Genomic DNA, 25,289 nt, shown 5'->3' with positions numbered 1-25,289 from the left:
AGCATCCAACTTTAGCTCAGGTCATGATCTCTCACCCTGTGTCGGGCTCTGTGCTGACAGCTCAGAGCCTGGAGCCTCCTTCAGATTCTGTGTCTTCTTCTCTCTCTGACCCTCCCCTACTTGTCTCTCTCTGTCTCTCAAAAATAAATAAATGTAAAAAAAAATTTTTTAAATAAATTTATCAGGGGCGCCTGGGTGGTTCAGTCGGTTAAGCATCCAACTTTAGCTCAGGTCATGATCTCTCACCCTGTGTCGGGCTCTGTGCTGACAGCTCGGAGCCTGGAGCCTCCTTCAGATTCTGTGTCTTCTTCTCTCTCTGACCCTCCCCTACTTGTCTCTCTCTGTCTCTCAAAAATAAATAAATGTAAAAAAAATTTTTTTAAATAAATTTATCAGGGGCGCCTGGGTGGTTCAGTCGGTTAAGCATCCAACTTTAGCTCAGGTCATGATCTCTCACCCTGTGTCGGGCTCTGTGCTGACAGCTCGGAGCCTGGAGCCTCCTTCAGATTCTGTGTCTTCTTCTCTCTCTGACCCTCCCCTACTTGTCTCTCTCTGTCTCTCAAAAATAAATAAATGTAAAAAAAATTTTTTTAAATAAATTTATCAGGGGCGCCTGGGTGGTTCAGTGGGTTAAGCATCCAACTTTAGCTCAGGTCATGATCTCTCACCCTGTGTCGGGCTCTGTGCTGACAGCTCGGAGCCTGGAGCCTCCTTCAGATTCTGTGTCTTCTTCTCTCTCTGACCCTCCCCTACTTGTCTCTCTCTGTCTCTCAAAAATAAATAAATGTAAAAAAAAATTTTAAATAAATTTATCAGGGGCGCCTGGGTGGTTCAGTCGGTTAAGCATCCAACTTTAGCTCAGGTCATGATCTCTCACCCCGCGTCGGGCTCTGTGCTGACAGCTCGGAGCCTGGAGCCTCCTTCAGATTCTGTGTCTTCTTCTCTCTCTGACCCTCCCCTACTTGTCTCTCTCTGTCTCTCAAAAATAAATAAATGTAAAAAAAATTTTTTAAATAAATTTATCAGGGGCGCCTGGGTGGTTCAGTGGGTTAAGCATCCAACTTTAGCTCAGGTCATGGTCTCTCACCCTGTGTCGGGCTCTGTGCTGACAGCTCGGAGCCTGGAGCCTCCTTCAGATTCTGTGTCTTCTTCTCTCTCTGACCCTCCCCTACTTGTCTCTCTCTGTCTCTCAAAAATAAATAAATGTAAAAAAAAATTTTAAATAAATTTATCAGGGGCGCCTGGGTGGTTCAGTCGGTTAAGCATCCAACTTTAGCTCAGGTCATGGTCTCTCACCCCGCGTCGGGCTCTGTGCTGACAGCTCGGAGCCTGGAGCCTGTTTCGGGTTCTGTGTCTGCCTCTCTCTCTGACCCTCCCCTACTTGTCTCTCTCTGTCTCTCAAAAATAAATAAATGTAAAAAAAATTTTTTAAATAAATTTATCAGGGGCGCCTGGGTGGTTCAGTCGGTTAAGCATCCAACTTTAGCTCAGGTCATGGTCTCTCACCCTGTGTCGGGCTCTGTGCTGACAGCTCGGAGCCTGGAGCCTCCTTCAGATTCTGTGTCTTCTTCTCTCTCTGACCCTCCCCTACTTGTCTCTCTCTGTCTCTCAAAAATAAATAAATGTAAAAAAAAATTTTAAATAAATTTATCAGGGGCGCCTGGGTGGTTCAGTCGGTTAAGCATCCAACTTTAGCTCAGGTCATGGTCTCTCACCCCGCGTCGGGCTCTGTGCTGACAGCTCGGAGCCTGGAGCCTGTTTCGGGTTCTGTGTCTGCCTCTCTCTCTGCCCCGCCCTTCTCTCTCAAAAATGAACACTAAAAAATTTAAAAATAGAATAAAATAAATTTAACAAGCACTCCACCTCCCCTCGATGAACCGGTGTGGAGACTGATGCAGGCGCAGCCAACCGCGACTGGACGTGTCTTTGTCTGCCATCTTCCGGGATGGCACCGCGTCCTTCCCCACAACCCAGGCCTGCGGGTCTGTCTTGGGCTTTCTGCATCCTTGTGCTGGCTGCTGATTCGAAACAGGCTCAGTCAGTTAATTCTGGTAGATTTTCTTGACTCCAAGTAATTCACCGAGTTCTCCACTGATTTTTACATTCCTCGGAAAATTCCTCCTATTTCCTTGGTATGAAACCGCTTCATCTGCAAATGAAGCGTCCACTCTTTTACCACCGATGCCCATCCTAGTGAGCAGTTTTCTCACTCTGTTAACTGGAGCTTCCGCAGTAATGTGGACCACGAGTGGTGGTAAGGCACATCTCGTTTTCCTGATCTTATCCCAAGCTACCGATATTTGACTCTTCAGTTTGACGTCCGCTATTAAATTTTGGTAGCCATTTATGACTATTCTATACTGAAAATTGCTGGAGAATTTCACCTCTTGCTTTGCTATCTATTAGTATTTTCTTTACTGGTATAATAACTGATATTGATAATTTTATAAATAATTTTAATGGACATATACAGCTGAGATACGTTAGACCAACTTTTTTATACAGAATAACCCTCACTGCTACTAATTATGCCTTTAGCAAGTGCTTCTATGGGCTGCGTCGATATTGACTCTTGCAACAACCTGTAATGTCCGCCACCGTGGGTAACGCTATCCCCATTTTGAACTTAAAGGTTTAAAAGCAGAGAGATTTTACCAGTGTGTTACAGGTAGTGGTCTGGCTATTTCCTGGTTTCTGTTACTGTCTTCTAAGCAGCCAGAAAGCACAGTTGCTGTTGTTTAGTATCTATAGCACCTTTCTGCTCCTTTCAATTTAAAAATGATTTTAGCGGCTCAGTCGGTTAACTCTTGGTTTCGGTCCAGGTCATGATCTCACTGTTCGCGAGTTCCAGCCCCGCATCGGGTTCCACGCTGAAAGTGTAGAGCCTGCCTGGGATTCTCTCTCTCTCCTTCTCTCCTCTCTGCCCCTCCCCTGCTCACTTTCTCTGTCTCTCTCTAAATAAATTAATTAATTAATTAAAATAAATTAAAAAATGATTTTATAGATTATGTAGTCTAATTATCACAGGAAATCTGTTAGGTGTCATTGCTAATACAATTATTTTGGAGAGAGTCAGACAGGATTAGTGACTTACTGCATTTCATGAAACTCATAAATGGAAAACTGAACTTAAATCCAGTTTTCTGACTCAGAGCCCAATGGCTCCCCAATCACACCGCTAAGGAGTACGGGAGGTCACGCAGAAGCAGGGAAACGTGATGATGGTTCTAACCTTCTGCTCGGGAGACAAACTGTCCATAGCCCGTTTCCACCATATTCTTTGCCCGGTGGGATCCGCGCCATGGATTATGGCCCCAGAACAGAAGGGAGCAAATACCCACATATAAACAGCTGGCTCAGCCCCACAGAGACCGTGTTGAAAGGAAGAACCAGACCAGAAATGCATGTGTTGTGTGCTTCCTTGACCTGACATTCAAGAACAGAAGAGCCCATGGGTGTCAGTGTAGTGGCTGCTCACTGGGAGGAGGAGGAAAGAAGCTTCTGGAATTCTGGAAGCGCTCTACTTGGCAGGATGTTCTCTAGGTTGAGGCAGTGATACTATGGGTGTGCACAGGCAGAACTTTACAGAGTTGGGCATTTAACCTTAGGTCACTGTTCATACTTTACAACCTGGATGGTAAGCCAAAGAGCTTTAAAAAATTCTTTGATTTGGGGCACTTGGGTGGCTCAGTCGGTTAAGCGTTTGACTTCGGCTCAGGTCACTATCTCGTGTCTCGTGAGCTTGAGCCCCGCGTCGGGCTCTGTGCTGACAGCTTGGAGCCTGCTTCAGATTCGGTGTCCCCGTCTGTCTCTGCCCCTCTCCTGCTCACATTCTGTCTCTCTCTCTCTTTCTCAAGGGTAAATAATATTTAAAAAAATTTTTAAATAAACATAAAGAACAACTTGTGCTTTATTATGGCACTCTCCTAATTCTGTTTCTATATTTGTGTCTCCACGTCACGTGGGAGGCAAACGTTGCATAGCCGGGTGTCCCCCTTTAGGCCGGGGGAGCCTCGCAGGGAAATGAGACACCAAGGTGCCTGCAAGGCCTCCGAGAGCTTTTGACGGAAGCTGATGAGGTCTCTGTGTGGGGTCCCCGCTACTGCCCTCACAAGTTACCACAGGCTCAGCAGCTTACCCATCACAAACCTATCACCTTACAATTCTAGAGGACGGATCGGACCCGGGTCAGCCGGGCTGGCCCCCTCCTGGAGGCATCGTGCAACTCCACCTCTGGGGCTCTCGGCCCCGTCACCCTGCTTCCATCATTCGCTTCTACCCTCACATCCCCTTGTCTGACCCTCCTGTCTCCCTCCTCTCCCTGTGACCCCATTGGGCCCGCTCAGGGACCCAGATAAGGTCCTTGGTCTCAGCACCCTTACACACTCGCTTTGCCGTTTTCCGCATTTGCAGGTTCCAGATTGGGCCTTAGACATCCTTCGGGGGGAACATTATTCTCCCTGCCGACCACAGGCTCCAAAATGCATGACACGACTCCAAGCAAGCAGCACCCATGAAATGCTGGGAGTCAATAAAAACCGTGCAAGCCAGTACAAGCCAGACCCTTCACGTCCCTTCTCAGTGGTTCTACGGCCCAAGAAATGGGGGCTGGCGGTCCTGTACTTTGCCGGAATGTCTGGGAGAGAAACACGGGGTGGGGGCATGTCACTGACCTGTGGAAACCCGCAGAGATTTCCCTGACCCTCTCAGCTTCATTTCCTCTTTACTCTGCGTCTACACCTGGACCCTCACCCTCTGCTCCTCCCCCATTGCCACACAGAGCTGTCACTGTGGGTCTGGCCCTGTCTCCCCTCCGGGCTCTCTCTGTCTCTCTCTCTCTGTCTCTCTCTCTCTGTCTCTCTCTCTCTCTCTCTCTCTCTCTCTCTCTCAGACACACTTCCTAACAGGCTCCCTCCAGCACATCTCTGCATGAAAGTCCAGGAACCCATCTGGCAAAGACAGAGCCCTCAGGGGGTGGGGAAGTCAAGTTGTGCGCAAACCCAGAATTCTCTCTGAGAGAGAACAGAGGGCGAGCAACTTTGGACTCACACACCGATAAATTCTGACCATGTCCCCAGACTACACAGCAGCCAATGTGCAAGCAATTTACATTGTGCTTTAAATACTCTATTTTGTCCAGAGGATCAGGGTTCCTTCGACCTAGAGCCTGTACGTGAATCACTTTGTAAAGCATAGTGTGTCATAGAGAGGTTATGTTTTCTCCAACCGTTACAGAGAGGAACACAGATTTATTTCCCCGCCCTTCAGTGAGCATAACGTCTGCCGTATGCAAACAGTCCACGCTGACCTCGGCGCCTGCCCTGAGCATCTATGTCCCGGGCACAGTTCAGGGCGCTGTCTGAGTGGGGATGCCTGAACCTTCGGGGTCCCCTGTGAAGGAAGTAATGTTCCGTTCTCATATCACAATTGAGGAAACGGAGGCTCAGAAAATTCAAGTAAATGGCCCAAGATGACGTGCGTAGGAGGAGATAGTGTTCTGATTCCAGTCTGGACCGTCTGAGGCCGGTGCCCACACCAGACGTGCCCACAGTCAATGCTCAGTGATTTCATTACGATGCAAGGCTCACATGATAGATAACGTAAGTGCTCTGAGCAAACCCAGATGTAACCGGTCCTAGAAAAAGATGGCAAGAATTGTTGAAGGAGGAAAGTTTAAAAAGAATCTTGCAAGATCTTGCTTTCTCCTCCCAGACAGACACAGAAGGGTTTCTGGAGGCAGCATCGTGCTGACTGGCCTTTCCTTCTCCATTTCGCCTCATAAGGGGGAAGGAACCAGGAATCTGAACAGGAAGGACATTGAGTCAACCCAGAGTGCCGCGTCCCCTGTCCTGGGTGGGGGACAAGGATGCATCTGGGGAGGATAGCGAACACCTTAATGAGTGAAAACTAGATTCTGTCTCATCTTTAAGTAATTTACAGGGAGAGTAGACACAATGACTGTTAAGCAGAATTATTTTTTATGTTAAACAATGTTTAAAGAATTAAATTATAAAACGATAAAAACTTGACAGTTAAGTCAGCCAAACTCGATCGGAGGCCACCTCTTGACCCCCAGGAGAGCTGCTGTATGTGGGTCACCGTCTGTTGGGCGCTGGCTCCGCGGTGGCCATGACCGCCACCTGGTGGCCACACGTCTGAAACGCACACTGACACTGACACTGACTTCCACGAGAGCAGGATCATTCGCATGCCTGTCGCACAGAAGGCACCACATACCCTGCGTGCGGGGCTCCGCCCTGGGGAGGGGAGGGGGAGGGCACGTCACACGCGTGTGCGGACGTGCATGTTCTTCTCCACAAGGCGGGAACGGGCGGCCTGGCGCGACGCTCTAGACTTTACAGGCTGCCCTCTCCGAGCAGTAATGTGGTTCTCATGTCCCCGATTCCGGACTCCCGGCGTCTTTTGTTTAGGTCCCCCGGTGGGTCGGTGTTGGCAAGAGAGCCGCCTCTGTAGCATCACACCCACTCCTCACCCCTGCAAGCAGCCCGCCTTCCGGGCGCCATCATTTAGGGTGAAGAGAATGAGATGGGGAACAAGGGCAGTATTGACTTTACAATTATCTTGTAAAATAAAAACAAATAACAAAGCCCTTAGTGGAAAGAGGACAAAGGCAGAGAGGGGAGTGCTCTCTTTGGAAAGGAGCTTCGTAAGGCCAGGCCACCAGGTAGCTGACAGGCAGTGTGCGACACGACGGTCAGAGTAACCCATGCTACCTACGTGAGGGGGGACGGGGCCCTCGTGGGCCAAACCTTCCCATTGTAAGTGGCTGCCCGGGGTCAACCCGAGGCCGGCTTTGCAGGTGCACGGACCACTCACAGCTGGGGCCACAGGGAAGGGGGGTCAGTGACCAGCGTGCGTCCCTCCCAAGAGAAAAGGCTTCCTGAGCTGAACTTGATGGTTGATAACATGAGACCTTACTGAGGCACCCACGCTTCCCGGAGCGAGAGGCTCTGACCACGTCGTGTGAAGACGCGTCCTCACCGCCACCTGGCAGGGGGTCCCCTTCATTGCCCTCGGGCAGCTTGCATCACCTGAGTTCCCTTTATCCTCTTTACGCACACACTCACTCTCACACACACTCACAGACCCATATACACCCACTCACACACTATAACACACTCACATGCTCACCCACACACCCACTCACTCTCATGCACTCACACACTCTTTCTCACACTCACACACTCCCACGTTCACACTCACACTGTCACCTTCATATACTGTCACACTCTCACACCCACACACACAAATGTTTCTTCTTTCAGATTGTAGACAATTCAGAGAACTACATTTTTCTCATAAGTCACCCAAAATGGTCATCAATTTCAAAATGTGCGTTTTGTCGTCAATCTGGACAAAAGTTAATGTATTTCAGCTTGGACATTTGAAATGATGATTTGAAATTCAATTTAAAATGCACATATAAACATTTACATGGTCCAGTACTGTTTCCAACAGGAGGACGTTGGCATCAGTGCGTCCTGTGTCCCTGTTAACTAATCGTGATGTTAGCTGTTGTCCCTAGCAAGGGACAAACAAGTCACAAACCGGCTTTAAGCCCAGGCTGGCCTTGGCTCCAGGCGCGGACCAAAGGGTGAGCCTCTGTCCTCTTCCCGCGGAGGGAGGGGCTCTCTCTGCCCCTCCCCCGTTCAGACAAATGTTTCCTTACAGTGTGGGACAGTGATCACTTAATCCTTGACTCACGCGTGGAAATCCGAAGACATAATTCAGTGGCCTGCACTGGATGAATCTTTAACATATTCATTACACAAAAACCAAATTTTTAGTTTCCCTTAATTGCTTGGCGGTTAATGACTCCCAAACAAAATGAGGTATTTATGAGTTTTTGCTTTTCCTCACACCCTTCACAGAGTACTATTTATTTGTAGGAAACACGAATTCCTAAGTGCCTATTTATAAGGGAAAATGCATTTCCTGATAGTTGGAGCACTATGTTATTACAACCAACACATGGTCCTAGCAGTGGCATACCCCGTCCTCCCTGGCTTCTGTTTGGCTGTGACAGACATCCGTTCTCTACCAGTGTGAAATGTTCACGGTCATGACTTTGTCCGTGTGAGGCCATGATCCGGGGATTAACATAAAACTTCAATATAGAGCACACCCAGCCAGTAGGAAGAGATAGCCTCGCGCTCCAATTTGTATCCGACCCCACGGCTGAATCTCCAACCTGCCGAGTGTGGCTGGGGCCTCCGAGCCCTGACACGGGCTCTGTGTGGAGCTCAGCGTGTGGCCCCTGACCCAGACACCACCCCCCATTCCCAATGAGATGGCTTCTCATTCCATTTCCCTTCTTTTACTTTATCACGGAAACGCTGACCTTCCAGACCAGATACAAGATGGCCGAGTGCGCACCCGACGTTTTGTGGCCATAGTTCATCTGGAGAGACCATCTGATTAGTGATTAGTAAATGTGCATACTTTCTTTGGTCATAGCAATCCAAATTTCATGTGATTAAAAAAAAAAAAAAAACTCCAAGAAAAATGGCTGGAATTATTTTATATTGACCGGCAGTCCCCAGGGAGCTGAGGCAGACAGAATTTGCTGTTATTTTGGGTAGCGCTTAACATCTGTGGGACTTTCAATTATTTCAAACGTAGCCTACATTAATACAGACCTGTCACGCTTCCTTATTTAAATCAGGGTTTCCTTCTAACTGATTTTATGGGTACGAGATATCTGAATCGAATTTCTTCAGGAATTGCTGGGATCATTGATTTTGAAAGCTTTATGCAGCCTTATTTATACCTTCACGATAATATTGAGGAAACAGTTTCAGTTTTTATGTATCAATTACTTCGCTTGTTACCTTTAATTAATCTTTTAATTGCAATATGATTATCCAGTTATTTTATTGATCAGTAGGTTTGCACTTCGGCTCGAAAAATCTTAAGCGATTCTTTACGTTCGGTGTCTTGAAAAAAGTTGGGAGCGTGCTGCCTGTTGGGTCCCACCCGCTCCTCCGCTCTGCATCTCTTTCCCACTTGGTTTGGTCCCTTCCCTCGCCAGGCACGCTTATGCGTCCTTAATTCCTCTCATGACACTCCGGGCAGCCTTGGTGGGAGGCAGGAGCTCAGAAGCCGCTATAACCGATGGGTCACAGAACAGAACAAACCCTGAGGGTGAGCAGTTAGGCTCAGCTCTAATGAACACTCGTTCATTAGAGCTGATGGAAGACATTGGCGAGGAACTTGGGAGCTTGTTGCCTGGGTCACGGGGGGGGATGAGGGCCTCGGGGTGGGGGGACGAGGGCCTCGGGGGAGGACGAGGGCTTGGGGGGGGGGACAAGGGCCCCAGGGGGGAGACAAGGGCCTCAGGGCGGGGAACGACGGCCTCGGGGGGGGGGGGGGGCACAAGGGCCTGGGGGGGAGAATGAGGGCCCTAGGGGGGAGATGAGGGCCTCCGGGGGGGTGGGGAACAAGGGCCTCAGTGGGGGGGGGGACAAGGGCCTCAGGGCGGGGGGGAATGAGGGCCTCAGCTGGGGGAGGGAACGAGGGCCTCCAGGGGGAGGACGAGGGCCCCGGGGGGTGAATGAGGGCCTCAGGGGGGATGAAGGCCTCGGGGGGGGGGGGGGGGACGAGGGCCCCGGGGGGGGGGAACAAGGGCCCTGGGGGGGGGACAAGGGCTCCAGGGGGGAGACAAGGGCCTCAGGGGATGGGGAATGAGGGCTTCAGGGGGGACGAGGGTCCCAGGAGGGAGACAAGGGCCTCAGGGGGGACGAGGGCTTCAGGGGGGAGACAGGTCTGGTGCCACATGAAAGTCCGTCCACGCCTAGTGGCTTCAAACAACCATCTCTGGCCGCTGCCTGCACCCAGCTGGACGGGTCTCCCTCACGGCTTCCCAGGCTGCTGTTGGCACGTGGCCAGTGGGGCCAGGGTCTTTGGGAGATGCCTGGCTTGATTCCAGGGTGGTGCCTCCGCTGACACCTGCTCACTGGGCTGGGGTGGCCGCACGCCTCTCTCCACACAGCCTCTCCACACAGCTGTCCCGTGCTGCTCCAGGCACAGTGGTCTCCTGTGGTCAGAAGTCCTATATGCTTTGTCTCCTCGTGGGAAAAGGGAGGCCACGAGGATCCTGTGACCTCACTAGAAGTCGCACAGCATTACTTCTTCTGCATCAGGCTTATCAGGAAAGGGTTGTCCGTCTGGCAAAGATTCAGGAGAGAAGGCTACCCGGGCGGGTACCAGACGGCCAGGCTCCTTTGGGACCCACCTAACATACAACTTGCAGAGGAGCTGAATGTGGGAGGTGGAAAGAGGCGTGATTGCACGTGACTCCGAGGATGTCAGGCCCGTGGAATCAGAGCCCTTGTTTGACTGAGATCTCCCGGGACCAGGAAGGGAGACAGGGTGGGCAGGGGGCAGGGACCAGGGAGATGGGGTGGGCGGGGGGCAGGGACACAGAGACACAGGGACTAGGGAGATAGGGTGGGTGGGGGGCAGGGACACAGAGTCCAGGGAGATGGGGTGGGTGGGGGGCAGGGACACAGGGACACAGGGACCAGGGAGATAGGGTGGGTGGGGGGCAGGGACACAGGGTCCAGGGAGATGGGGTGGGTGGGGGGCAGTGACCAGGAAGGGACACGGGGTGGGCAGGGGACAGGGACACAGGGACACAGGGTCCAGGGAGACGGGGTGGGTGGAGGGCAGGGACACAGGGACCAGGGAGACGGGGTGGGCGGGGGGCAGGGACACAGGGACCAGGGAGACGGGGTGGGTGGGGGGCAGTGACCAGGAAGGGACACGGGGTGGGCAGGGGACAGGGACACAGGGACACAGGGACCAGGGAGACGGGGTGGGTGGGGGGCAGTGACCAGGAAGGGACACGGGGTGGGCGGGGGACAAGGACACAGCTGTGAGGAACAGCCCCATTTGAGAAGTGAGTGTGAGTGTCGTGAGGGAGGCAGTAGAGACATTGTCCTCGGGAGGATGGAACCGGGAGGCTCCGCACTGGGAGCGCGAGCGGCTTCGGGACGGGGCAGCAAGGACAGGGGCCTCCCGGGGCTGCCAGTCCCCAGACGGGCTGTTCTCACCCAGTGTCGTGGCCGCGTGAACCGAGGGCCTGTGAGAGGCACCGATCAGACGCCGTGTGGAGGCGTCGGGCTCACCGACTTTCTGTTCCTCTCGCGCGTGTCTGCACTCCTGGAGGCCTTCACGTCAGACGCGTGGCACGGCCTCCCTGAGCCCGCTGCTCAGTGACCCTGCGTCCAAGGCTGTGAGCCACAGGCCCTGGTGTCTGTCCCTGTCACCCGGCCCGCGCTGGGTGGGCACCCAACCCATGTTTGACAAACGCAGCCGAATTGGCCTTTTTCGCGTAAGTTTCAGAACGTGCCGAGATGGCCCCTTGGCTGCGTGAGTCCCGCAAACCCCGCCTGGAGAGGGGACACCTGCGTTCTGCGTTTGGCTCTGTCACTATTGACAAAGACCTCGGGACACAGTCGCTGCCCTTAAGTTGTTGGAAGTTTTGCTGTGGAGATTCTATAAATTTGTTTATCGCGAGCAAATGTGCTTAACATGTGCTGCGTGCTGTTTTCGGTGCGGGGCCGTTTGGGGAACAAGCTGAGGGCAGCGTGGCCGTCGTGGCGTGGGCACCTGCTGGCAGTCGGCGCAGAGCAGCTCCGTGTGTCGCGCCCGACGCGGGGTTTCGGGGAGCGCTCGGTGCGCTGGACACGAGGAAAGCAGGGTAGGCGGCCTGGAGCGTCAGCAGGGAGCAGCTAGAATGTCACACGGGGCAGTGGCGGTTAAGGTAACGAGTTCACTCAGGGAGGGGGGAGCAGGAGGACATGTGTCCCCGGCAGGGGGACAGGCAGGCGAGGCCGCGAAGGCTGGCTTGATGATCTGAGTTTCCACTCAAAGCCGCAAGCACAGGCTGAGGGCGGGACTTGGAGGCAGGGAACAGCCAGCGGGGGAGGGAGCCGTGACTCAAGGCCTGATGGCGGAGTCTGGAAACCGCACGTGAGGCCACAGTCGAGCAGTTTCGATCGTCCTATCCTTCCCTGTCACTGTTTAGGGAGACCTTGGAGCTGCACATGTGGTGTCCACACATTCACTAAATCCCCTTCATTCATTCATTCCTTCATCGAACAATTATTTATTGAGTGCTTACTATGTTCCCGAGTGGGCATACGATCGTGACTGCACAGCTCCTGCTTTGAAAACATTTACAATGTTCTGAGATAAACATGCATTAAGCACCTAAAAAGTCAGTAGATGCCGAATCGCTCAGTGTGGCAAGTGCCACGAAGAAGGACAGGTGTGTCGTGAAGGGTCTGTGGAGCCCGCTTTACAAGGCAGGGGGGCAGGGGGAGGGACTGTCCCCGTCTGTGGTCAGCAGCAGGCCTCGTAATGACCTTGGACCTATCTTGTCCGGTCAGGGGGTGGGCGCCATAAGGAAGTTCCTTGCGGTAAAGTCAGGTCGTGGGTCTCCCGCTTCTCGTCCAGACGGGAGCAGCACTTGGATCTGGGGCCATGTTGCCACTGGCCTGATGTCAGAGTTCCGGAAGGCCCAGCACGTCTCTTGCCTGGAGGCCGTCTGTGATGTCTCCTGTGATGTCTCCACGTTTATTCCCCATCTGTGTCACCAGGGCAATAACGTTTTCATAACTGTCATCAGGGTTAAACAGCCCTACCTGCCCCCTAGGCTAGCTGTGAAGACAGAACTTTGGGCACGTTTTCAAGTGAAAATGGACCCGTTCTTGCCTGCACGTACAGCGTGGAGCGGGGTGCGGTGCGGAGGCCGTGAGGGGGGCACCGGCCCTGGTCCCGACGGGAGGCGGTGTCAGCAGTGCCCTCTCGGGCACCCTTGCGACCCTAGTGACCACGGGACAGCGGCACGGCAGCAGCAAACGTTCCCTGAGCCCTGGCGACACCCCCAGCGCGGTGCGAGGCAGCTCAACTCTTGATCTCGATGAGTCTTAGCACACAGTGGGGCTTCCCAAAAGAGGCATGTAATCCAAGCAGGCAGATGTAACTAGCGTGGGTCTGAGGTCACATGGTTTTTAAGTTTATTTATTAAGTTTATTCTTTATTTATTTTGAGAGAGAAAGAGAACGAGCAGGGAGGGGCAGAGTGAGTGAGGGAGGCACAGAATCCGTCAGAGCCATCAGCACAGAGCCCGACCCGAGGCTCAGACTCCTGAACCGTGAGACTGTGACCTGAGCTGAGGTCAGACTCTTAACCGACTGAGCCCCCCCGGGCGTCCCGGAGCTAATTTTTGAACCCGGGTCTTAAGGCTCATACGAAGGCTCTCGTCACAACCAGCAACAAGGGAGAGAAGGTTTTGTGGAAAGGCAGGGCCTCCGAATGGGCAGGGACCAAAATTGCTCCCGGTGATGGGCTGGTGTAGGTGAGAGTCCTTCGAGAGTGTCCATCTGTGCTCCAGGGGCCATCTGAGCCGTGAAAATGCAGGAATCAGGCCCCTTCCAGAGTCTGAAAACTTGTAGCAAGACCCTGGGGGTCGGGGCCCACGACTGTCATGCCCACGACCGGAACCGGCCACCATTGCTAGCAGCCCCGCCCCCACCAGTGCCTTTCCTGCGTGTGGCCCTCTTCCCAGTAGGAAGCCCGCAAGCTCCACTCGTCCGTGTGTAAAAATGTACTCACTCTTTCTGTTTGGAATGTGGTCTCACATAAATAACGGAAGAACATGTTAAACGTGTAATAAATCCCCCCCGACCAGTCGACTTGGGGGGGGGGGCCACATTTAAACGCTGTTTACTTTTAAACTCCGTTAGCTATTTCTGGGTCGTGTAAATAAGTAAATGAACACTTGTATCATTTGCGATTGTGGGCACGGAAGCTTGAGAGACAGGCCTCCTGTTTTGACCAACGTACGCACAATTTCGGTGTCAGGGAGAGAGGGCAGGGCACCCCTTGCTGACGACATTAGGGAGCCCGAGAACACACGAGTAGGGAAGGCAGGTGCCGGCCGGCAAAGCCCACGTGTGGTTTTTAATTCCTTGACTTGCGCGTACGCTCCGGGGGCAGCAAACAGAAGCTATCCCCCTGGGATTCCTTATTCCTGTGCAGAGAGGGTCCCAGTGGGAACTGTGACCATTTATTTGCTGTTTGTCTTCCGATAGATGGTTTGGGAAAGACACTCCCAAAAGCAGAGATGCCTTGCTGACCATGCCGCGCAGGCCGGGGGAGGTCTGTTCAGTCCACGAGCCGAGTTCAGTGCTCGCCACGCGCCAGCCAGAATGCCCGAATCCCTCTGCGGACTTGTCCTCCTCCAGCCCTCTGGCTTATTTGTCAGATTCGCTCTGATGGTGACACTCTCTTCTCAGGAAGCTGGCAAAGAAATAATGGTCCCAAGTCCACATGCTGCAGAGAATAATCCAGAACAGGCTTTTATTTGGATATGGGGATAGTTTCTACCAGGGTGTTCCACATGAGTGAGGAGAAAATCAGGGGATCATATGTGACCCAAGGAGAGCACATCCAGCAGGATGGCAGACGGAGGGTGTGCGCAGATGGGGGGCGTGCACACCGGGCTCTCAGCGCTGGGGCTGATTCACTGATTCCTCCCCTTCCCGGGAACATTCTGAGATACTTACACCTGCGTGTACGATTACGGGAAATATTCACCCAAGATCTACCCATGTTTCTAATTAGGACTTTGCAATAACAGCTCTCGTTCCTTTCTGGTGGCTTCGCTCTGGAGATGACAGGGCATCGCTGGGGGTCCCTCCATGGCAGGACATCACTGGGTGTCCCTCTATGACAGGGCATCGCTGGGGGTCCCTCCATGGCAGGACATCACTGGGGGTCCCTCTATGACAGGGCATCACTGGGGGTCCCTCTATGACAGGGCATCTCTGGGGGTCCCTCCGTGGCAGGACATCACTCGGGATCCCTCTGTGACAGGGCATCGCCGGGGGTCCCTCTATGACAGGGCATCGCTGGGGGTCCCTCCGTGGCAGGACATCACTCGGGATCCCTCTATGATAGGGCATTGCTGGGGGTCCCTCTATGACAGGGCATTGCAGGGGGTCCCTCCGTGGCAGGACATCACTCAGAATCCCTCTATGACAGGGCATCGCTGGGGGTCCCTCCGTGGCAGGACATCGCTGGGGGTCCCTCTATGACAGGGCATCGCTGGGGGTCCCTCCGTGGTAGGACATCACTGGAGGTCCCTCTATGACAGGGCATCGCAGGGGGTCCCTCCGTGGCAGGACATCACTCAGAATCCCTCTATGACAGGGCATCTCTGGGGGTCCCTCCGTGGCAGGACATCACTCGGGATCCCTCTATGACAGGGCATCGCCGGGGGTCCCTCTATGACAGGGCATCGCTGGGGGTCCCTCTGTGGCAGGACATCACTCAGGATCCCTCTATGATAGGGCATTGCTGGGGGTCCCTCTATGACAGGGCATTGCAGGGGGTCCCTCCGTGGTAGGACATCACTGGAGGTCCCTCTATGACAGGGCATCGCAGGGGGTCCCTCCGTGGCAGGACATCACTCAGAATCCCTCTATGACAGGGCATCGCAGGGGGTCCCTCCGTGGCAGGACATCGCTGGGGGTCCCTCTATGACAGGGCATCGCTGGGGGTCCCTCCGTGTAGGACATCACTGGAGGTCCCTCTATGACAGGGCATCGCAGGGGGTCCCTCCGTGGCAGGACATCGCTGGGGGTCCCTCCGTGTAGGACATCACTGGAGGTCCCTCTATGACAGGGCATCTCTGGGGGTCCCTCCGTGGCAGGACATCGCTGGGGGTCCCTCTATGACAGGGCATTGCCAGGGGTCCCTCCATGGCAGGACATCGCTGGGGGTCCCTCCGTGGCACCCACACCACCATCCAGGGCTCACGGCACACAGTCACTACAGACGCCAGCTCCCCGTGTCAGAGACGTCTCTAAGTCTGCCCTGTGACTCCACCCGTTCTCGAAACCAATACAGGGAAGTGGCTCCCGTTCCTTAGGTGCCTGGTGATGCTCTCCCTGGCCCTGCCCATGTACCCGTGTCCTCGACTGCTTTGCTGAAATTTCTTCCTCCATCCAGCCCCCTTCTCCCTTCACCTCGTCCAGAGGAGGGCTGGCGGGCACAGCAGTCGCCCGCTGCTCCGCTGGAGGTGCCTCTCGGTATCACGTGGAGATGCCAGGGAAGCAGCGGTCCTCGGACGTCTGGAGCTCCGTGAGGATCGCAGGGCTGAGATACACAGGTTGGAGTCACTCTCCAGTCAGTGGCTCTCAAAACTACGATCCTGAATGAGACCCCCAGAGAGAGGACGGACAGCCCTTCAGTGTCGACACTCTCATGGCCCAGCCGCGAGGAGTGTGGGCTGCCCACAGCTCACAGCTGTGTCCCCTCGGGGACTGGCCTGTGGCCACAGGAAGCGCCCTCTTTGGGGAGGACCCCAAGGCCTGAACTGGCCAAGGCCACACCGGCTGCCAGAACGGCCTCCGCAGCCCGGTCTCCGCACGCTGACCATCCATGACCCCTTCCGTGGACGTCTTCTGTGTGCGACGCTCGAAGTCGGCACTTCCCGGGCCACGCCTAACAAGTACCCACAGTGAGTGAGGAGCCCGTGTTTCTAATTAGGACTTTGCAACCACAGCCCTCCCACCCCTGTCCATGATTATTGTAATTATCTCTCAGGGACGGTTCTGACATCAGTGGCGTGGGATCCACAGACTCTCAGCAGTTAAGAATTGACCGATTGGAGCTGTATCCCTCTGCCCTTGTGGTGGCCGCTCCCGGGCACAGACAGGCGACCATCAAAGTGCTGGCAGGACGAGAGGTGGAAAAACAAGCCACAGCCTAGAAAAATGAGTGCCTTTGTTGACCAAAACTCAGCCATAGCAATTTGTCACATACCATATCGTCATTGTCATGCACAATACATTCCATAAATCAAAATTGCAAAATAGGTATTCAACATCTAAAAAGAAAAACAAGCAATTGATGCAAAGATTATATGTCAAATCAGATGGCATAGGGGTGCCTGGTGGCTCAGTCAGTTAAACATCTGACTGGCTCAGCTCATGATCTCATGATTCGTGAGTTCGAGACCCACATCGGGCTCTCTGCTGTCAGCACAGAGCCTGCTTCGGATCCTCTGTCCCCCTCTCTCTGCCCCTCCCCCACTGATGCCATCTCTCTCTCTCAAAAATAAATAACCATTAAAATATATATATACATGTATATACATATGTATAATCATAATATATATATAAATATATAAAATCAGATGGCATGTATTTTTGGATAAGCCAAAATAAAAACAATAATGATAATATAAACAAGTTAGAAGTCACAAGAAAAATATGTTGATGTGGTAGAGCAATCTTGGCAGAAATTTAGATCATAAGATGCCCTAGCATCAACGTTAACCAGTTTTCAAGCAAACCTGCTTTCTCGTGTCTTTGCCAAGGAATGGCTTCTACTGGCTTGACAGAAGTTAGTGTGGTAGGAGAAAGCAGGGACTCCGAGGACCTCTGTACTGTCCCAAAGAGCTCTCAAGAAGCCTGTGATCCAAGGAGGGGAGGACAGCGGACTGAGAGAGGACACAGGTGGACAGGCCAGCAGAAGGGCTTAGGAGGAAACTGAACAGAAAGAGTGGTGTTTTCTTAAATGTGACCCTACATGGGGGCGTTTGCCAAAGGGGAAGCCTGGCTGCTGAGTCTGTTCCTGAAAAAAATAATAATAATTTACGGGGCACCCGGGCAGCTCAGTGGGTTCTGTGTCCGATTCTTGATTTCAGCTCAGGTCATGATCTTGGGGTTCGTGGGTTCAAGCCCCACATCGGGCTCTGTGCTCACAGCATAGAGCCTGCTTGGGATTCTCTCTCCCCTCTCTCTCTGCCCCTCCCCTGCTCTCTCTCTCTCTCGCAAAATAAACAAATAAACTTTGAAATTTTTTTAAATAAAAAATAAAATAAAATAAAATAAAATAAAATAAAATAAAATAAAACAAAACAATTTAACATCTGGCCACGCTGAACAAGCTGTGACCGTACAGCCACGTCTCCTCGGTTCCGCCACGTGCCTCTGCTGTTGGCAGCATCTGGGCTGGAGGTCGGGCTTCTCAGAAGGTCAGGGAGGGGCAAGGCGTTCATAACACGAAGCCATTCTGAATGCGGCAGCCTTGCATGTCTGCCGTGTTCATTCCTCAATGTGGTAAAACTCTGCTCTTGGGTAAGAGCCCACGTCCCGAGCTCCCATGCTGGAAAGACCAAATCTCGTCTGTTGGTGAGTGTAGTTGCATTCAGACACATCAGTAGACACGGGCGCAAGTGAACTCGGAGATTCACTGGACGTTCTTCAAGAAGGACCTCGACCCCAGGTTCTGCAAACGGGGTCCCAGATCGCGGGACCCGGTGGGGTGTCAGTGACCGACGCCTTTGGACAAACCCAGAGCCCTGGCCTCAGGGCCACTGTCAGCCCTGGTCTGGTGTCCACGGTGGTTGCCTGTTCCCTCACATGCTGGGAGCACGGCACACTCTAAGAGTGGCCACCACGGTTTAGAAACCACCCTGAGAATCCCTCTTCCCTCCAAACTAGCAATAAATCAAATATAGCCCTTTGTTCTCTGAAAACTAGCATGTAATCCTGTTCGGTTTTAAATTATTTTGTTACCTTAGTTACCGCCAGTTACAGTGGGGGCAAAAAATGAGGAAATGTTGGCAAGAAGATGCCACAGATTCAAAGTCTCTTTAAAAGTGCTCGAGGGGCAGCTGGGTGGCTCAGTCAGTTAAGTGTCCGACTTCGACTCAGGTCGTGATCTCACGGTTCATGGGTTCGAGGCCTGCATCGGGCTCTGTGCTGACAGCTGGGAGCCTGGAGCCTGCTTCGGATTCTGTGTCTGCCTCTCTCTCTGCCCCTCCCCTGCTCATGCGCTCTCTCTCTCTCTCTCTGTCTCTCTCTCTCAAAAATAAATAAACATTAAAAAAAAAAGTGCTGAAGTCTAGTGCTTAGGCCTGGCTCCTGCCCGTCTAGACTGGTGGCTCCGGGAAGCCATCTCGGGTGTTTGGACACTTAGCTCTTCACCAGAGGCAGGAGACCCTGTCCGCCACAGGTCAGATGGTAAATGGTTTCAGTTCTGCCCACTGGACGGTCCCCGATGCAGCTGCTGTGCCACAAAAACAAGCACAACCAACATGGAGATGAAGGGCACGGTGTGTGCCGATAAAACTTTATTTATGAAGCAGGCTGTGGGCCGATTTGGCCCAAGGGCCACCACGTGCAGCAGCCTGCACGACTGTGTGCAGGGTGGATTGTGTTGGACACCGCGGTGGGGCCTCAGCGTGACGGGAGCCCCAAAGCCTGCCTTGTCATCCTGGAATTCACGTATTTTGTTTATAATTCGTCCCCTCCTTCGCCACCTCGACTGTGCCTGAAGTACACACAGGTCCCGCGCTAGTGCTTCATGAGCGCTCTTGCACGCAACGGGGCTCCCGCCACAGCCGTGTGAGGGACACAGGACGCCCTGTGTCTGTAGAGGAGCCCCCCGGCCCGGCCGAGCCAGCTAACCCAGCACAGACCCAGGCGGAGCCGTGCCACCCGCACCGTCTGCCCCACGGCCACTCTCAGCCCACAGCCGACCTCCGGGCGGCCAAAGGGTCGTCGGACAACAGAACACAGGGGCAGGGGCACCGAGTGCTACAGTTATTTTGTTTTTCAGGAAACTGAGAGGGCGCGTCTGGTTCCGTCACGGAGGCACAAACATGGGAGCTCCCACTCAACGTGACGGGTTTTGCTTAATAGGAACTATAGTGAGCACACAGCCCAGTTTAAAGGAAAAAAGGAATCGATGACATTAAACATTTTTTATCTGACTCTCTCTAGCATATCCTTCCCCTCATTAAAAAAGCAAAAGGAAAACGTGAAAGGTTTCCACACGCTGTCCTTGCCCAGGGCTTCACTCGAGCACCTGAAGGGTCTCCGCCTCATCCTCACGCTGAGCCAGCCCCGCAGAGCTCTGCACAGGAGGCTGGGCATCTCTGCTCAAACACAGCGCAAATCGGGGGGCTGGCTCTTCAGTGTCAACCAAGAATTGCTTTAAGAAATGCAGACCCCCGTGGGGTGCCTGGGGGGCTCAGTCGGTTGAGCGTCTGGCTTCGGCTCAGGTCACGATCTCGCGGTCTGGGAGTTCAAGCCCCGCATCAGGCTCTGTGCTGACAGCTCGGAGCCTGGAGCCTGCTTTGGATTCTGTGTCTCCCTCTCTCTGCCCCTCCTCCACTCGCACTCTGTCTCTCTCTGTCTCAGAAATAAATAAACATTAAAAAAAAAAAAAAGAAATGCAGAGCCCCTAGTTACCTTCATACATCATCCTGTCCTTGCTAGAAGACACAACACACATATTTAGCCTAATCTTTTTCTTGAAATTCACTAAGGTGTTTGTTTTCCCTGAACCACAGTAGGCATACACAAACCTCCATCTGTATTGCGTGTTTCTCATAAGGTGACGTGTTGGGGCCACAGGCCTGGCAGGAGGCGCTGGACCACTTACCTTCCCAAACATCCATTCGCTTCGCAAATGTGCGAAAGTATAAACGTAATTCATAAGAAATTCTTGAGAGTAGAGCACACCTCCTTCTTAAAGAGGTTTGATAACTTTACAAGGAGAGTGTTGTCTAATCACTATGAACCCAGTCCCTGCTGATGCTTCTTGCTTAAAAAAGAAAGAAGAAAGAAGAAAGGAGATAGCATCTGTCGTAAGAAAAAGAGAGGAGTGGATGGCCCCCACTCTGGGCAGCACCAGGTTTCCTTATTAACCGTTCTCCCGCCATCACGAAGTAACGGCAGTTCCTCGTGTGGAAAACAGGCCCTCCGCCCCAAACCTCTGACACCCCGCCTCCGGTCCACGAAGCGGATCCGCGACCTTCACACCAACACACTATTTACTCCAGCTGGTATCGCACACGAGAGCTTGCGCAAAACCGCGCTATTAAATTATATTCTCTGAAGATTGGTTGAGTCATTCTTTCTTGGGTATAAAATATAATCATCCATAAACAGAAGTAGAAGACGTTACAGAAACGAGAAAGTAAGTAGCGGATTTTCCCGTGATGCAGAGCGTTACAGCTGGGGTGCGGTGTTCTGGTTCATTAACGGCCGTGGCGTCCCGGCTGAAGGATTTAATAATTGGGCTGGGTGACCCGTGTCTATTCCGGAGGGGTAAGCTTTCCCCTTGTAGAAGAGCGGTGATTGAAGAGTTGAGAACTTGGGGTGGGGGTAAGGACCCGTATTAACTTCTCTAGGGACAGCATCCAACACCTCTCCAGTGCCCCCCCACGCAGCCACGGGAGACGCCCCAACGTCCCCACCTAAGACCTTTCCTGAGACAACGATGCCCAACGGAGTAGGCCCCGTCCTCCAAGGCTTTGTTGTTGTGACTTCGAAGGATGACTAGAAATTGGACAACGGCTCTGAAAAGCAGTAGGCGTCAGACAGGTGCCTGGAGACAAAGGCCGGAAGGGTCTAGAAATGTGTGCCTGGCACTGGCCAGCCGGCTCCCGTGGCCACGCCACTGTCCACAGGGATCCACTCCGCCACGCCACGCTCCGGGATGGCCTGCACGCCAAAATGCACGCGGTGTCCACTCACTTAGTAAAATGCCACTATTTGCATTTTCCCTTCTAATTTCCCCCTATTTAAGTAATTCAATAGTATTTAATTTACATTTGAGGTTGTAACTTCAGATTCTATCCCTATGAGGGCAGTTGGGTCCCATACCTTGATACTCCCCCGAACAGAGTTCCTTCCAGCTTCGAGGGATTTTACTGTCACCAGTAGGGGACTTTGCACCGCTATGGAACGTGCCACAGCGCGTTTGGGCAGGTCGTGTTTGTGGGTGTGCTACTGGACTGCTTTTCCTTGGTGTCGGCTCCACACCTGGAGCTTACGGAGTATTGGCTCCGGCCATACGGCACCTATCTTGTATCGAGTGCTTGTAACATCCCTTGAACAGCGCGATCTGTTTTCATTTTTATGACGTAATACCAAGTCTTACACCACAGTGATGACCTTTTAGGCCATATCAGTATCAGAAATTCTACACCCATTTAAACGGAGTCTCCCAGAGGCCGGAAACGGTGACCCCCATCATCTGCGGTCCTGGTGGCTCCGGCGGGAACCAGGGAGTGCTCACCCTTGACTGAGGGGTGCAGAAGCCAGTCCCCACACTCACAGCATCTGCCGCATTGAGGCTGCATGACAGCCAGTCCCCCCAGGGCCCCCTCACATCCCCGAGCCCAGAGGACCCTACACGACAACACTTGCCTGTCAAACCATGTGACATTTGCTTTTGTTTCTCCCCAAGGAGGAAACGTTGCGTCTGCACCCCGTGCACCCGGGTCGGGAGCAGGCATGTGACAGAAAGGGGTGGCCGGGGAGGGGGTGGCCATCCAGGCCTCGCCGGGCTCCTTGAGCGACTGACGGGAAGCTGCTGTGCGCCCTGCAGGTGGGGGCCTGGCCGGGATATGCCCCCTGCCCCGATGTCGCGGCCTTCGGTGTGGCAGGTGGTGCCCTCCTCCCTGATCCACGGACCACGCTTGTGGCTGTGTTTCCATTGGGGGTGAGGGTCGCGGGCCAGCGGCCCCCACATCGCAGGAGGATTAAGCACCATGGAGGGGCCCCGGCGCAGACAGGGCTAAGCTCATTAGGGCCGGCGAGGGGTGATTAATTTTTTAAATTCGGGCTGCACGTAGATCCATTGTACATGCATTTGTGTCGTGGCTGCGTGGCCACGGTGTGGCAGAGATCTCCCCTCACCCCAAACATCTAAATCCTCACATGGAAGTCGCCAAATGCATTGATTTCTCCGAGAATCAGCGGGGAAATACGCAGACTTCCCTGGCACATGTGAGCATGTAGAGAAATTTTCTAAGCCTCCTCTTGGGGACGGTGTCCATGGCAACAGCAGGCTCGGCTGGGAAGGAATTCTCAATTAGCACAGACACACGGGCGCTGGGTGTCACATTCCCGTGCACACGCACTCATTTTCACAGGGGTTTTAAGGTATTTTTTATTCTCTGGCATTATGTGATGTTAATATAATTTATTTTTAAACTGCTTATATTTATCATGCACAAGACTTTCACGCTGACTGCAAGCACCTGGAAAACGATCTTGGATGCTCTGACTAGGTAGGGACCGCAGTTAGATGCGGTGCGGGGTCAGAGCCCCTGAGATGCGAGACACAGGGAGCCCCACTGTGACCCGGACAAGTGGCTTAGCTGACCCAGGCCTCAGGGCTTTGGGGTTAAATAACTAAATCTCTAAAGTGTGTTTATATAAATATAAAGAAATACAGATGTCTTTACGTGTATATACACATACACAACTGTATCTGTACATATATACACACACATTTCAACATACATTGTCAAGTGCAAACGCAGAACCGTGAGCCGCAGACGACCAGCTCTGCAATGAACAGGAGAGAGCGGGAATCTTTCTTGTTCGGCTTTGCGGACAGTCTCTGGGAGGTTCCGTGAGCAACCAGGAAGGGCGGGCGCGTGTGCAGGAGGGCAGAGAGCCGGGCAGGGTAAATCCATACCACGTCTCCTTTTGAACCATGTCAATAGCTTCCTTACCAAAATTTAACTTAAAAAATAGACTGATGTGTTTCGTCAGTGGCTCTCAAACTAAGAGTAAATGACAATCCTCATAACAGCTTTGAGGTGTTATTCAAGCCTTTACTGACAGCCGACTGGCCAGCATCTTGCACGACAGGCGAGGTTCCTTAAAGGGGAGGTCCTGGGGCTCTGATGCGCATAAATGTCGTGCCAAACAAGTCCTCACGGTGGTGGGGTGAGTGCGGGCTGGTAGGGACTCAGATAAAATACAGTGGGGATAAGGAAGCTTTCTTAGATGCATGATTTCAGAAAGGGCATAGCCACAGGATGAAGAATGTGAGCTTGATTTGTCTGGCAATCGGAAGGAAGAAACCTAATCACAGATCCCGCCTCTCAAGAAAGGTTATGGCTGGTGATCCCTCTCGCGCAGAGTAATGCAGCACTAGCCGCCACTCCACGATTTACAGCAACGCAATTCCAAGCCCTTTACGTGAAGCACTTTACATGCATTATCTCTTAATCCTCAACAACCCTGTGGATGGAGGGAGGGAGGGAGGGAGGGAGGCAGGGAGGGATTCAACGCCTAGGAGAACTCACAGTCATTTTATGATTCAAATTCCGTGTTACCTCTCTTAAACTTGGGCTCAGATGGGCTGAGCCACGGACACGCAGTCACGTGGACAGCACATGGCAGAGGAGGGCTGGGTCCCTGTCGTGGAAGCTGTCACGCCTGGTCCTGCCAGTCACTCACCCGCCGATGGGTGACAGAGAATATCTACTACGTCTGCGTGTTTTTGTAGACCTTTGACACGGAACTCACTCTCTTTCACGGCCCATCTAGACACATGCGCAACATGCATAAAATAGCAAGCAAATTTCGTCAGGAATTGTTTTAAGATTATAATGATTCTATATCCAACTCTGTTAAAGGGCCAGGCGAGCAGTTTGAAGGAGTGAACTCCTCGCCCCCACCTGACCGGGAGTGCGCCTGGGCCGTGCGGCCTGCGTACCCCCGGCGGGCTGGCTTCTGAGGATCGTTTCGTGCCAGTCTACGTGCTGCTGTATTCATTGTTCTCTTCTTCATCACCAACAGTGTGGCAGATATATTATTAAATTAGGTCGACATTTCGTGTAGTCTGAGATCCACTGTGCAGATTCCCGGGTATGAGTTTGAGCCAGGCCTGAGACGGGGACCAAGGGGCACGACTGGTTGAGGAGAAGCAACCACAAGAGTCAGGGACAGACGTGGCACCAGGGAAGGAAGGCTGACCAGACGCACATCTGGCACGAGACAGCTGAATCAGAACTGTGAACTCCATTGTCTCTTTCGTGCATGTGCAAGTGTTACAACCTTTTGTCTAAAACCGATCTTTTCTTTCAAGCTCCCATCTCACCGGGGCCTCTCCTTCTTCTCAAGATTTTTGTCTAAGTTCTCAGGGGCTCTCACATCTTATTGAGGTGTGCACGGGTACAGGGTGACGGGGGATGAGAGACCCCTCTGGTCCTTGATGTCATGGATCACAACAGCCAGAGACCCCTGGGCTGCCTGCTGTCCATAGACTGTGTCCACTGTACACCGTTCTGGGCCCAGGCAGGCCTCCGGGGACAGTCCTTGTTTGGGGTGACTTCTCCCAGACTGGTCACCGCAGTGAACACTGCCATCTTCTGAACCGTTTTGATTCAAAGACAGGAAGAGGTTTGTCCCCTGCCTCCTGCTGTCCATCCC

General features: G+C 53.0%; 1 protein-coding gene and 1 long non-coding RNA gene across 15 annotated transcripts in view; one reads left to right on the top strand and one right to left on the bottom strand.

The window, feature by feature from the left end:
- MYT1L (myelin transcription factor 1 like) overlaps positions 1–25,289 on the top strand; it is a 427,914-nt gene that overhangs the window by 173,388 nt on the left and 229,237 nt on the right. The gene's annotated exons all lie outside the window — the stretch shown is intronic.
- LOC147582182 (uncharacterized) lies at positions 13,966–15,013 on the bottom strand. Its single transcript, XR_015248658.1, has 2 exons — positions 14,598–15,013; positions 13,966–14,364 (listed from the first exon to the last, which is right to left on the bottom strand). It is a non-coding gene; the product is annotated as an uncharacterized LOC147582182 (long non-coding RNA).

Source organism: Puma concolor, chromosome A3 (genome assembly GCF_028749965.1).
Source record: "Puma concolor isolate L17-30 chromosome A3, mPumCon1.1.hap2, whole genome shotgun sequence".
Taxonomy (NCBI): Eukaryota; Metazoa; Chordata; class Mammalia; order Carnivora; family Felidae; genus Puma; species Puma concolor.
The sequence above is the reverse complement of the archived record's forward strand: the minus strand, read 5'-3'. Positions and strand labels throughout refer to the sequence as shown.